The sequence below is a fragment of the Nanorana parkeri genome, unplaced genomic scaffold, assembly GCF_000935625.1.
Source record: "Nanorana parkeri isolate BGI_ZX_2015 unplaced genomic scaffold, ASM93562v1 scaffold1067, whole genome shotgun sequence".
Lineage (NCBI taxonomy): Eukaryota > Metazoa > Chordata > Amphibia > Anura > Dicroglossidae > Nanorana > Nanorana parkeri.
In genome coordinates, this window is record NW_017307335.1 from 85,480 (window position 1) to 97,788 (window position 12,309).

Genomic DNA, 12,309 nt, shown 5'->3' on the forward strand with positions numbered 1-12,309 from the left:
TGAATGATAAAGCCCAAAGGCCTATGGAGGGTGCTGCAGTGAGATGCGAATCATGGTGCCGTACTTGAAAGCTATAAGGAGCAAAGTCACCAGCACTCCGAATGTGATGCAAACATGTCTTTTATTGACGTACAGTATACTCATATTATCACAAAAGCAAACACCCTAAATATGGGTGTAACATGAAATATGGTTGCAAGGCTGGACTATGCTTTTAAGTTAATCACTACTTACTATGAGATTGTGTTTAGATTACTGTTTTGAATTCATGTTTATTAGACTGACCACACCTCTCTGAAACTGAAGTTGCATAGTATTGCATAAAGCCTATGCAATAACCTTGACTGTAAGATATAGAGTTTTTAACACTGCATTTTTCCTGAATAATTGAACTGTCAAAGGCAAAACAGCTGAGACTTCTGCTCTGACTATTGAAGATAGACAAGATGTGGCCTATGTGGGAGAAGCAATTTGATTAATACAGTAACCATCTGTATATCTTTGATGTGCTTTGGGTTTTTTTTCCCCAACTATCACACACTCAAATATTCAGCTGACTATCCTGTATAATATAATCATTTAAAGATCATCTACACTACTACAGACTATAATAATATAGAACTTCAATTATAATCATGCTGTGGTTACTGTAGCTTGGATTATTTACATCCCTGTAATCAGCTATCTAGCTCCCTCTGGCTGACAAAAATGTATTTTTCAATTGGGTGATTTCTGATACTAGATCTTTGAATTTTCCACAGGATATCAGGATTGGTTCACTAAGATGTTTCAGTAATAAGCGGCGCCAGATTTTCTTGCAGCTTTTAATCAATATATATTTAGTTAGATGACTTGATAATTTTTTTCAGAGGTGCAATATAATATTTAGGGATCGTACAATTCAGAAATGTGATATGAGTGAAAAATTAACATACACTATTAATTAAATAATTAATTGATTCATTAATTTGTTTATTTAAAATATTTGCATTTTATCCATTTGTTTATTTATTTAAAACATTTTATTTATTTAAAACATGTTATTTTTATGTATTTGTTCATTGGGGGGATGTTATTGTATGTTTATTCTATGAGTTCAGTAAAAATATTTGTGCTATTTTGGTAAAAGATGGCTCTTGTTAGTAGATTTCTATATACCAATCTATGACTTAATGGGAAGAATACCAATAATGAAAATACTTCAAAGTTGAACTCTGCGCACAAAAAACTTTCATTTAAATATATCCCTCACCGATACCAGTATGGGTATCTCATGAGTACTTGTACTTGTGAAAATGTCTCGATCCTAAGCGCTTGTACTTTTGCTTTAAATTTCCCAACACGAGCGGGTGCCTGAGGTCCCACGCTTGCTGGAGGCCTTACGGCACCTGGTCTGGCTGCACATCTCCTCCTCTTTCCCGCCACCCGCCCCCCGCCTGCACAGCCCTGTTGAGACCCGGCACAGCAGTGGGGAGTCCTGCACCCGCCCCCACAGCACTGGTGAGACCAGCATCCGCCCGCACAGCCCTATTGAGACCCGTTTTTGCCTGCACAGCCCTAGTGAGACCTGCATCCGCCCCCACAGCCCTGGTGAGACCCTGCACGCAGCCCTGGTGAGACCCTGCATGCAGCCCTGGTGAGACCCTGCATGCAGCCCTGGTGAGACCCTGCACGCAGTCCTGGTGAGACCCGGCACACAGCCCTGGTGAGCAACACAGAGTATGTAGCGTCATATTATTCTGCATTGCTGTATATTGTATTGCTGGGATTTGTAGTCCTCTATAGCTGGTGGTATGTTTCTGCATTGTTGTATAATGTACTGCTGAGAATTTTAGTCCCTCTACAGCTTGGAGTCAGTGGCAGAACTACCAGGGTCACAGAGATTGCAGCTACATCTGGGTCCTGGCACTTCACATTGTCCTAAAATCATTATTCTGCTCTGTATTGTTTTAGAAAAACTGTCACATGACACACAAACAAAAAAGGCATTGGTAATTGGTATTGGCGAGTAGTTGAGGAAAATTATCGGTACTTGTACTCGATCATTAAAAAATGGTATTGGTGCATCCCTAACCTGTGTTTAAATGTTTTACTCTATATCAGGGGTGAGCAAACTCTGGCCCTTTAGCTGTGAAACTACAAATCCCACCATGCATCTGTCTCTAGGAGTCAAGCTTGTGACTGTGAGAAACATGCAATGCTTCATGGAATTTGTAGTTCCAAAACAGCTGGAGGACCGCAGTTTGTCCATCCCCGCTCTATAGGATGCAACTATCATTTCATGCTAGCAATCCCAGCCAGTGCAGCGGATTTCCAGTTTAAATGCAAAACCTGTTTCAGCTTCTGCATCCATCCTGTATTAAGAGGACCAGGAATGTTTTCAAAATTTTGCCTGTAGCTCCACCTACTGGTGAAATATGTTATGAAGGCTTTTCCCATTAGGTATAAATGTATAAAAGCATAGTAAAACTACAGTATATTCAGAAGAGATCCATGGAGATGGGCAAAAGTGAAGGGGGTGGTTTGTATGTACAAGACACATTCAATATTTAGATGTATTAGTATATGACACACATTTTTTTTTTTTTTTTTACGTATTAAATGTTTATTGTGGTTTTTCAAGGGATAAACATTAGACAAAGGTAGGTTGGTTTACATTGAGACAGGTGGCGTAAGCATAAGACTCATAACAATCGACATGTGTCACTTATTGTAGACAGAAAAAAAGAATAATAAGCCTCCACCAGACATACATGGGGGCACGAACAGCGACACGGGGTGAAGGGAGTGGGTAAAGAGGGAGTTGGGGGGATGGGCCGGGTGCAGTTTTGCCAGGATCAACTAGAGGAACATACATCTCATGATAACTGTTACCAGGTGGGTATGTGTGTTTAGTCAGATGGTACATTAGGTGCATTTGGAGATGCTACCAGCAGGGAGGCATATCTGTCAGAGATGTTTTGAAATGTAGCCAGCATGCCCAGGTTGTGTAAAAGGCGTTATAGGTGTCTGCGCTGGAATGATGGAGTTCCTCCATCAGCCTCAGTCTGTTCACTCGAGTTAACCATTCTGCAATGGAGGGCATCTGTGGGGAGCGCCAATATTTAGGCATGAGCGCCTTGGCAACATTCAGCAAGTATGGAACTAACGATTTCCGGTATGATTTAGTTGACATTGGGGTAAGATGGAAGAGGCATTGCCAAGGGTCTAGGGTTGTGGGTATACCGGTGATATCCTTCATAAGGTCAGTAATCTCTATCCAGTACCCGTGGGCAATCCCACCATATGTGAGCGAAACTGCCCATCGAGCCACAGGAGCGCCAGCAAAGCGGAGGGGTGGACGGGCATATTGCATGTGTTGTGAGAGGAACCATATACCATCTGGCTAAACGTTTATAATTAACTTCTTGCATATAACTATCGGACGAGGCAGATAAACACACATGTAACAGTTTAGAGCATTGTGAGGGACTGAGGGGCCTCTGGAGATCCCTTTCCCATTTTTCGACATAAGCTGGAGGCGAGGAGTAATTCAAGTCTCCAATGATCTTATAGATAATTGATAGAGTATGACTCGGTGGTTCGGGTGAGCCCAAAAGTGATTCAAAGGGCAGGAAGTTCGGGGTGTCTCGTAGGGGGCCCGGTAGGGAGGTAATAAAGTGCTGAATCTGATGGTGTTTCCAAAAGTCCATAGCAAAAGTTCCCCAACGTGTCCGCAGGGATTGGATAGATAGGAGGTTGGTTCCATGGAGTACATCCTTTAGGCGAAGGCACGCCGTGTCTGTCCATAATAAAAAAGTACGGTTAGATTTCCCTGGTGGAAAATAGCCCGATCCTGTTAGGGGTAGCAAGAGCGAGTTGTAGGACCACCTATGAACCTTGTGCAGCCTGTCCCATGATGACACACATTTCTATGGATAGCTTTACACAACGTGACTGCTTAGGCATTGTTTAGGCATTGTCTTCTGTTTTTTTATTGAATTATCCATGTGGACACATTCTCCTTTTATCCTTGCATCCTCCTTCTCTACCAGGCTATTATTAGGAATAGCATCAGATGCTTTAGTGAAATCCAAATATATATTACAACAGCATTTCTCAGGAGGCAGAAATACCACCGAGGCCTGAGCCGGGGGGGGGGGGGTAAGAAATGGTGAGGGGGCAGTCCGTCCGCACGGCAGAGAGGCAGAGCAGCCTTCAAGCACACAGTGAGGCAACGCTGGGGCCTCTGCCGGGAGGACCCAGTGAGCAGCTTCCTGATTGCACAGCCCACCGCCTCTCCCAGCTACATGATGTTCTTGCCACAAGGAGGAGGAGATGAGGTGATGCTTTTATCTTCTGTATGTGCCTAACTTCTGTGGCATGTTTTGTAGTCCTCTATAACTGATGGAGTTATTCTGCGTTTCTGGAGAGAGTAATGCTGGAGGTTGTAGTCCCCTATAGCCGTTACTATTCTGCATTTCTGTAGAGCGTATTGCTGGGAGTTGTAGTGCTCTATAGTCATTACCATTCTACGTTTTTGTAGAGAGTATTGTGGGAAGTTGTAGTGCCCTATAGCCGTTACTATTCTGCATTTCTGTAGAGAGTATTGCTGGGAGTTATAGTGCTCTATAGCCATTACTATTCTGCATTTCTGTAGTGAGTATTGCTGGAAGTTGTTGTCGCCTATAGCCATTACCATTCTGCATTTCTGTAGAGAGTAATGCTGGGAGTTGTAGTCCTCCATAGCCATTACCACTCTGCGTTTCTGTAGAGGGTATTGCTGGAAGTTGTAGTCCCCTATAGCTGTTACCGAAATGCAAAATACAGAAATGCAAAATGGTAACGCTATAGGTGGGCAGGTATTGTAACAGCCGGGGGGGGGGGGGGTGGCAAAAAAATCTTGCACCAGGGCCCATTGTTCCATAGGTCCGCCACTGGCATTTCTACTCTTCAGATTGTTAAGCAGAACTCCAGGTAAAAATTTAATTAACCTTTCCCCCCGGAACTGCAAGGGTTAAGTGCTCATTTTTGCCTTGCAGTGGTATAAGGTCCTGTGAGTCATCACGTTCTATACAGTGTATAGGTCGTAAGGATGCTGAGGGACATACCATCGCTGGAGCAGAGGACAACAAGGGCTGGAGGGAATTCTGTCACAGCCGCCTTGCTCAGAGGTTCGGGTAGAGGTTTTGACCTAGGCAAAAATTAGTACTTAACCTTGCAGTGCAATGTAATGATGTATCCCCGATTACAGAGACACATTAATTTTTGTCTTTTATATCTGCCTTGAATTCAGCTTTAAATTTACCTCTGTTTCTATGTATTACCTACCTTTTATAAACCCATGCTAAATCCATATCTGTTTGTCTTTGAACAGAATACTTTCAAATAATCTACACACGGTAGAAGTCCAGCTCACTGGTGCATAGTTATCAGGCCTGGCCAGTCGAGTACGTGAGCTCTGCTGACAACCCGATCTTCAACTCCGGTCCGGTCCATCACCCATAAGGGTCAACAGGACAAATAAAGACACAAAGACAGCAAACATAACTGAACCAGAGTTCTAACCCGTACCTCCTCTATCCACAATTAAATAAAAAAAAAAGGTTTTGACTATAGATCAGGGGTAGGCAAACTCCGTCTCTACAGCTGTACTGAAACTATAAATCCCATCATTATTCAACCTCTGGGAGTCATGTCTGTGGCTGTCAGAGGCTTGTAATGCCTAATGGGATTTGTAGTTTCACAGCAGCTGGAGGGCCAAAGTTTGCCTACCCCTGATCTATATTTAAAACTATAGAAAATAACTTTGCTGCAGTCTGTGTTTTCCTGTCCCAGTGACTACTGCACCCCTCATTTCTAGCACGGGCATAACAAGAAGTGAGGAAGAATCTCCCCAACTGGTGAACAAAGAAAAGGAACCTGACAGAAATTCTATTCTATTCACCACTTTATTCAGAACTTAAAAAACAAAATTTTGGCTGCAGTTGTACTTTACCTAGCTAAACCTAGTGAACTCTAGAAATGTAGATGTAATCTGAAATATCAAGTCAATATAAGCCTATACTTACATTGCTTACATTAGCAGACATTTGTAGCTGGTTTATGTCAGACTTGGTGCCTGATGGCTTGTTCACACCATCTCCAGACCAGTGTTTGTATGTGTATCTATGTGGTTTTTATCCGCACCAAAAACACATACACAATAATTCCTTTGGTTTTCAATTAGGCTAATTCACACCATTGCATTTAGTTCCAGAGCTTGCATAAAAGTACAGCAACAACATGCTTTTTTCAGACTGGAATACATAGAATCACATGTAAACGCACCAGGACGAGCTTAAAATTCATGTAAAACCATTAAAACCCCACACTGGAACAGATCCAAAACGTGCATACATGTGTATGCAAAAACATATCCAGAACTGGTCCGGAGATGGTATGAACAAGCCCTAAAAGATTATATACCTTTGTGAAATAATGTCCAGAGATATATCTACCTATCCAAATTCTGGAAGTGTACCCCTTAACCTTTAGATATAGAAAGCATCTGTACAGCAGTTTTTCCAATTGGAAGGTCTTATCGCTCATGCTGTAGTAAGGATGTTAATGATAATGTCTGCTTTGGTCTATATTTTCTGAACCATGTTCTGGCTGCAGTTAAAAGGCTAAGTTCACCTTTTGCAAAAATTAAAGAAATGCATATTTAATAATATAACAAAAAATATGCTTTTCTTTAATTCCTTTCATTCAAGCCTGGAAAGCACTGCAACTGTGGTCACTCGATAATAACTGCAAAGCTCAGGCTTCTGCACATTCTCTCCAGGGCCGGATTAAGAACATCACAGGCCTGGTGCTGAGGATTTTGGTGAGCCTTTTTATGGAAATGGCGGCAGTCACCCTGACCCTTTTCCTCCTGTCCAGGCTGTGATTTGTAGTCTCTCTACAGCTTGGAGTCAGTGGTGGAGCGTCAGGGCCTGGTTGCAGCTGCGACCCTGGTAAATCTGCCACTTACTCCAAGCTGTAGAGAGACTAGAAATCTTAGCAATACATTATACAGCAATGCAGAATATCGCCAACGATAGAGGAATACAAATCCCAGAATACATTACACATGAATTCAGAATATCACCAGCTATAGAGGACTACAAATCCCAGCAATGATACAGCAATGCAGAATATTACCACTAACTATAGAGGACTACAAATCCATGTAAAGCATTACAGAGCAATACAGAATACCACCAGGTATAGAGGACTACAAATCCCAGCAATACGTTGTAAAGCCCTGCAGAATAATACCATCAGCTATAGAGGACTACAAATCCCAGAAGTACTTTATACAGCAATGCAGAATATTATGAAGCTACATACTCTGTGTTGCTTCGGGTTCGCGGCCTGATGTCTCCAGGGTCTCAGGAGAGCTGTGCAGGCTCTCAGGAGGCTGTTCAGGTTCTTAGGTGGCCAGTGCGGCTCTATGAGGGCCATTGCCGGCTCTCAGGTGGTCAGTGCGGGATTCAGGAGGTCAATGAGGGATTCAGGACCAGCAGCTCTGCTCCGCTCCCCCCAAAAACCTCTTCCTGCATGTACACAGCACAGGAAGGTACCAATTGTACAGGGGGGGTCGGGACCGTACCAAATTATGTACTGTACTCCATGGCCTCAGCGGACCAGGTAAGGGCCACTCACAGACACCGGTGTCAGTGTACAGACACCTTGCCGATTCCAGGTTGGAGGTGGTTTACAATCAGCATTCCATTTAATCAAAAAGGTAATCACCAATGATCAGGAAGCTGGGCAGCGAGTCATGAAGTGCCGTCCGGCTTCCCGATTGGTAAGGAAGCCAGGCTGCCTAGCAACAAGTGAAGCTGGCTTTCTAGCCAATCAGGAAGCCAGGCGGCATGTCACGACCCATCTCCCAGCTTCCCGATTGGCTAGGAAGCCGACATCACTTGTTGCACTGTTTGCTTAGGAAGCCAGGCTGCCTAGCAACAAGTTAAGACGGCTTCCTAGCCGGGAGGCAGCCAATCAGGAAGCCGAGAGACAGGTCATAACAGACCACCTGGCTTCCTGATTGGAAAGGAAGCCCGCTCCATGCTCCCTCGGCACTTGCAGTCAGTGGGAGATCTCCCTCTGACTGGAATTTCCGGTATCGGAGGTATGTATCGGAGCATTTGGGCAAGTACAAGTACTCGCCCAAATACTCTGTATCGGCACTGATACTAGTATCAATATTGGTGCATCCCTACTAGAGACAACTAAACTCTATAATTTGGTTTAGAATGGGATGTCCTTCAAGCTTATATTGGTGGGATGGTCAGGTATCCAAACTTTTTGTCATATAGTGTATCTATGAACACCTGTGTGTATTAAGTGTCATACAACTGTTCCCACCTTTAGCAAACAATATATGCTATTCATTTGACTCTAAGATTTCATGTAACCTTTTAGAAAGGAAATATAAAAAAACGACAAATAAAAGCAAATTTTTTATTTAAACTTACATAGTTTATAAATCCAAGTTTAGCAAAATGTACAGAAGCATAATGAAAACACATAAAAAAAGATCCGTCCCATAAATGGTGCCATCAAGCCAATTTCAAATCTTCCAGGTCATAAACAAAAAGATTCCCCACTTGAACTGTGAGAACCATCAAAGTTAAAAAGAACCTAAAACGTAAATTAAAACTGCTAAAAGTACTTTTTTACGGTAGTCATTTTTTGTCACCAATAGTTCAGGTGCAAACTTGCACTTACACAGATCATATATGCGAACTATAGAAAGGAAGCTAAAGTAAAAGGCTGAAAATGTGTCTTAATAAAATGTATAGTGCACTTAATATATAGGTATGTATTATTTATAATAACTCTGAGTAATAATTTAAATGTCACCGTAAACAATAACTTCTACAGATTCTTTCCTTAAACCAGTAACTTTCTTAAGAAGACCATAAAACAGCAAACCAGTTCCTGCTTTTCCTAAACTTAGCATTAATGGCAGGCTTTGGTTAAATAAATTGTCCTTTTTTAAAGGAAAGCTGCACATTTTATTTTTTTCACATGCAGTAGTCTCTGGTTAACAGGCATTAAATGCTTAGCTAGTTTGCTGTTTTGTTCTTCTTTAATACATATATACTTGAAAAAGGAAATATACAATAAAGTGAGAAACAGGTTTAAAGATATAAACAAATACACAAGGTGTCCCCCATCATTTCTGGACATGTTTATAGGAATCAGATATTTGCATTCTCTCAACATACAGTGTTGAGTCAAACTTACAAAAAAAAGGCTTTCACATCAGGTACCCTTAAAAGGCAATTGGAAATACAGCTCTCTATTATCATGTTACAGCCCAGCCTTTTAAACAAGAATACAGGAATGCCTTGAGGAGAACATTAGATTGAAATGGGGGGACAATTTCTGAATAAAGCTCCCGGTGAAACCTCAGGATTGTCGCATATTTTTAGTGAGGGCTGATGTGCTCCATTCTTCAAAATCAGCTTTTCACATTACAGTTTTCACATTCTTGTCTCTTCAGTATTGCTCCATGAAAATCTGGTTAACAAAGCAAAGTTTATTATTAGCATTCATTGTACTGCAATTGGCATTCAATCTTTCTCAGAAAACAAGCCACCATAAATAAAATAATTGTTTAAAAAATACATGCTGTGGAACAACTCCCCATGTGTACAACCTCTCACGCTTTTCACCGTTTCACTCTAAATCATAGAGGCCTCTACGATTAAGCCAGATTGGTGAAACGCGTGAGAGGGTTGTACACATTGGGAGTGCAAATGCGAGCCAGGTTTGCCTGCACCTGTAGAATGATGCACAGTTGGATGTCAGTCTAAGAATTGGAACGGTGGACTATCTGCACTACGTTGTATTTATCAATGTCATAACCAATGTTATTATAACCAATCAGAAGCTGAACAACTTGTAGAGTTTCAGGCTAATTACCCAAGCACTAAAATTGTGTTAAAAAAAGACTCGAAAATATTAATTTACTTTGTGTTATGTCTACTGAGGACTTTTTTATTTAAAGCTATTGCCGTAGTGGCTCTTCCCTTGAGCTGGATCTGTGTACAGTGTACCTACACCCATTTGAGAAGAGGAAGGATTTGTAGAACGGTAAGGTCTTTTTTATATAGTTGTTTTATCCACCACACACAACAGAGTATGTACCTTATACATACCTCCCAACTTTCCCAGAAGAGAAAGGACACCTTCTAGCACACTGGGCCCAATTTATCAAAACTGGAGCAGACAGAATTTGGAGCAGTTGCTCATTGAAACCAAACAGCTTCTCTATTCAGTTAAGCTTTAAAAATGATAGATAGAAGCTTTTGGTTGCCATGCACAGCTGCTCCAGATTTTGTCTGCTCCAGTTTTGATAAATTCCCCTCAATATGTTTAGGCAATGGACACACCACTGCCAAGGGCCCAGGTATGCAGACCATTAAGAATTTATATGCCAAAAATGATTGGTTAAACCCAGAACTGTTTTTTCACCATTACTTTTCCTTTCTACTGGCTTTTCAAAAATAGGAAACAAAAAATTAAGGTATAAAGAACAGTTTAAGTGCAGAATAACCCTTTTGGTAGTTAAATAGAACATTCACATCAGGCCAAAAAGAGGGACAACTGTGAAGGAAAGAGTGAAAGCGGGATTTGGTTCCATATGAGGGACAGTTCCTCCAAATGAGGGACAGCTGGGAGGTATGCTTGTATGTTGGGTAACATGCCTTACTTTTTATTACCACTTTCATCAGTGACAGTAATTTAAAAGGAGAACTATGAGGTGAGTGCTTTTCACTCACCTCATAGTTCTAGCCGACCTGTGACAATGAGACTGTCACAGGTCGGCTCAGTAGATCGGGAAGTGAGCGAACACATAACGGCGTTCGCTCACTTCTCGATCCAGTCACGGCTCTCTGTCGTGACAGGGGAGGGGCTGGATTTCCCCCTCCACGCTCCGATCCTCCAACGCCGACTGGCGGAATGGACGGGGAGGGGGCGGGTACAGCTGGCTCTGCCTCTCACACAGCTGGGCGGATCCAGACATAATTGTCAGGATCCGCTTCAGCTGCGGCGTCTCAGTATACCGCGAGCTGTAGCTCGCGGTATACTGAGCTTAGGGTGACGGGAGGACTCTAGTTTGTGTCCTCCCCTTACCCTATGTAGAACTATGGGGAAAAGCCCTAACCCCATAGTTCTCCTTTAAATTACAAATCTTCTGCCACCCATAAAATATTTGGGTGCGGGAAAAGCATTATTCTATATTTATAATTCTATAAATGACACAAATCTGGACTATGGTCACTGTTATAAACATCCAGGACAAAAAATTATAATCTAGAATTAAAATACATCTACAATTCTTCTTATGATCAGGGTCAGGACTATGGCGAATGACAAAAACATTACAAACAAAATAGGATAATATATCTCGGACTCTTCACAGTTCAAGAAGAACTGAATTTATTTTCTTAAAGTGGAACTAAACTTGTCGATTCAACGGTTTCCCACAAGTAAGCTTAACTTAGAAATATTCAGTAAATGTTATAAAATCCTTCATGGTAGGGATGCACCGATACCGATACCAGTATCGGTGCCGATACGGAGTATTTTGGCGAGTACTCGTACTCGACCAAATGCTCCGATGCCTAGCACGATACTTCCTGTATTAGGAAGCCGGGCAGCGCGTCATTACACACTGCCCGGTTTCCTGATTGGCCGGGAAGCGGCTCCATGCTCTCTCATCAGTTCTTTAAAAAAATCTGTTTTATTACCTTTTTTTATTTTCTTCTGAGTAATCACATGATTGCAAAGATCTGCTTCCTCTGTTACATGAGTGGCTGCTTCGGATGATGGGTAAGAACATTCCTCCCCACCAACAACGGCTACAGCAGTGAAGGCCGGCGGGTGACATCAAGGTTTCTGTAAATCATTCTACACAGAGGAGCCAGAGCTTTGCAGTCATGTGACCACTCTGAAGAGAAAAAGGGATTTACAGAGAGATTACTTAACAACTGTAGGCAATTTATGCAAGAACAGTGATTTCAAATGTGAATTATATTAGCCTTTCCTTCTACTAAGATTCTGCCAATTAGTGCATGCACAGTACATGTTGCACTCAAGGCACACCTCTGGTCAAAACTGTCACAGTTGCAACTGCAAAAGATCTAATGGAGGCTAAAGCTCACTACAAGCGTTAATGTCTGATTGTACAATCTCCTCTACATCTACCAACAACTATGTAGTGCTGCTTGATTGGATAGACATGAGAGAGATTAGGTAGGTCCTCAGATTACATAGTTTTGGTAGGCC

General features: G+C 42.0%; 1 protein-coding gene across 1 annotated transcript in view; it reads right to left on the reverse strand.

Moving 5' to 3' along the window:
- Positions 1-9,463: 9,463 nt before the first annotated feature.
- The window catches only part of AKAP12 (A-kinase anchoring protein 12), a 28,149-nt gene continuing 25,303 nt past the window's right edge, over positions 9,464-12,309 (reverse strand). Inside the window, exon 3 of the mRNA XM_018567579.1 lies at positions 9,464-9,534. The gene's annotated coding sequence lies outside the window, so the exon portion shown is untranslated. The remainder of the gene's footprint in view (positions 9,535-12,309) is intronic.